Source organism: Macrobrachium nipponense, chromosome 40 (assembly GCF_015104395.2).
Source record: "Macrobrachium nipponense isolate FS-2020 chromosome 40, ASM1510439v2, whole genome shotgun sequence".
NCBI classification, from domain to species: Eukaryota; Metazoa; Arthropoda; class Malacostraca; order Decapoda; family Palaemonidae; genus Macrobrachium; species Macrobrachium nipponense.
The window spans coordinates 15,601,703-15,604,202 of record NC_061101.1 but is presented as its reverse complement, the minus strand read 5'-3'; the positions used below and the strand labels follow the sequence as shown (position 1 = coordinate 15,604,202).

Genomic DNA, 2,500 nt, shown 5'->3' with positions numbered 1-2,500 from the left:
ATTAAGAATGAGTCTCTTTCAAGAAATCTTACAATAGATTTTACTGACTGACAAGAACGTCATGTTGCAATTGCAATAGAATATTTGTTCATACTTGTAAGATCTAATGTTCACGAAAATGTTGGATGAATGAAAGTAGGAAACGAGAATGGACGCGAAAATTGCATACTGTAAAAAAAAAAAAAAAAAAAGCTTGGTTATAGCCGTTGAATTTACTAAAATGGAAGTAAGAACTCTCACTCTCTCTCTCTCTCTCTCTCTCTCTCTCTGGATAGGCATCCGCTTTCGCTCTCCCTTATAGGATCCTTTTCTCCTCTGATGGACTAACAAGTCTTTGAGACATCCTAAGCATTCTGCAGGTCCTTCTCTTCTTCATCTGCGTATAACACTTCCAAATCATGCATATTTTTCATCAGGCCATATTGCCCCATTCTCTATTTAACAGCGTTATCAAAAATAAATAAATAAAGTTAACCTTTCAGTTCCGACATTCATTGACTATACGTATCCATCTCTCTTAACACCCTGGCTTCTATTGACCCGTGTAACCTCACTAATCTTACCTGAGAATTTTCAATTTCATGAGGCTATATGCATAAAGATAACTTTTCCTCCTTTTCCAGAGTGTTTTTCTGTCTATTCTTTATTGTCTACAGCAGTCATTTACGTACATGAACTACTGAACGTAAACAGTGAAATGCACTTTCACTGAGAATTTTGTCAGCCAGATTTGTCCAATAAAATTATCATAAAGAGTAATATGACTTTTACTGCTAAGGATCCTATTTCAGTAAGGCAATATTAACAGAGTAAGGATTTGTTATTTTATCGACGTAGCCTCCAAGGTACAGTAGAACAAAATAGGAAAATTGGATTATCATTGTAAGTAAAGTAGGGCAGCCAGTAAGTCCACTTAAATTATACTTTATAAGTTCTCGAAATGCAGCGAGTTCCAGAGCTTGGTAGCGAAGGAGATTAAGGGTGAATGTACGCTAACAGAACATATAGGGGTCTCAGTGGCGTAGTCGGTTTGGTCTTGGCCTGCCACCTCGGTAGCCGCGAGTTCAATTCTCGGTCATTCCATTGAGGGGTGAGAGGTGTGTATTTCTGGTGATAGAAGTTCACTCTCGACGTGGTTCGGAAGTCACGTAACGCCGTTGGTCCCGTTGCTGAATAACCACTGGTTCCATGCAACGGAAAAACACCATACAAACAAACATACAGGGGCTGCTCTGTGAGAAAGAGCCCGTGCTGTTATAAAGTCAGGAATAAGGGTAGTTACCTTAACGTATAAGCTACTCTTTACGGCAATGCCTACCGATGGAAAATGCCACTAACCGGCTAAATATGACCCTCAGCATTCTTGTTTTGTTACGGGCACCTTTTCCTTATCCTGTTTCTCGTAAAGATTTTGAATGGTCGTGATCTTCGAATTTTCCTGCCGTTATTTACTATACTGTAAGCTCCAGTTTCTGGAGAATTTTTGCCTGTGCGGAATGCGTCTCAATATTATAAAATCTAATTTTGCTTTAGTGATTTATAAATATGCATGAGTTGCATAAAAACTTTTATAATATTGTGGGTCTACTAATGTTTTGCTACTGATCCGTTTTCTTTCATTAAGAGTTTCATAGAAACCGCTGGCTTGTGACTTTGTGTTTACATGCAAGGTGGGAAGTTTTGGGAATCTCCCAGTGACTGTCAAAAGTAAATTTTTCATATTAAATGCCATCAACCTTGGATTTGTAAGTATTTCTGTCATGGCAATATGGTTTTCTTTGAGTTATAAAGCTTCATGAAATACATACAAAGGCTGTTACGTGACAAAATCTGGTAAAGAAAGGTCAAAGTGTTCCCACAATGTCAGAATAGGTAAGTAGGCTAATTTGGTAAAATTGATTTAACCACTAGGTATATTGCATTTCGGACTTGAAAATAATTATTTTTTTATATTTTGATGTATGTTTAGAAAAGTTTTTGTTTCCTTAGTAAGTTAGCCATACAGTAGTAGAACCAACCTTTATATCCAACAATCTGGGTGAACCACATAGGGAAGCAGGTTTTTTGAATCAGGAAAAACACAAAAGGTAAATTCTTCAGAAGCAAGCCGCATCACCAGTTTCTAGAAGACAATTAACAATCCTTCATTTAATGGTGTTTTTTCAGTGAATCTCATCTTGTTTTCTTGAGGAAATGTTATTTTAACCCCCTTTTCCACCCAACAAGCTTGGGGACCCCCAGTTGGGAATCGGGGGTTTTGGGTGGGGAAATACCAGAAAGGAGTGCTTTGCAGCAATAATAATTGGGAGCACCTACAGATTCACGGGCCCACTCGACCGCCGACCGAAATCGGCGGAAGAACACCAAAACCAATATGGCGGCGATACCAAAACAACAACAAACAAAGTAGGGAGCGACTACATATCCGCGATGATCGATTTATGTGTGCTGTCAGTAAGGCCGTGGCGGAATGGCGCTTCACGCCTTATCTGCATATTTA

The 2,500-nt window shown here is 38.7% G+C and overlaps 1 protein-coding gene and 1 long non-coding RNA gene across 3 annotated transcripts in view; one reads left to right on the top strand and one right to left on the bottom strand.

The window, feature by feature from the left end:
* Positions 1–2,500, top strand: part of LOC135211952 (uncharacterized) — an 18,609-nt gene that overhangs the window by 3,401 nt on the left and 12,708 nt on the right. Inside the window, exon 1 of one of the 2 annotated variants that reach the window (XR_010313784.1) lies at positions 1,634–1,745. The exons of the other annotated variant lie outside the window; for it this stretch is intronic. This is a non-coding gene — a long non-coding RNA (uncharacterized LOC135211952). Of the gene's footprint in view, positions 1–1,633; positions 1,746–2,500 lie in introns of those variants that run through there. 2 annotated transcript variants of the gene reach the window in all.
* Positions 1–2,500, bottom strand: part of LOC135211951 (single-minded homolog 1-like) — a 144,493-nt gene that overhangs the window by 136,061 nt on the left and 5,932 nt on the right. The window lies entirely within an intron of this gene.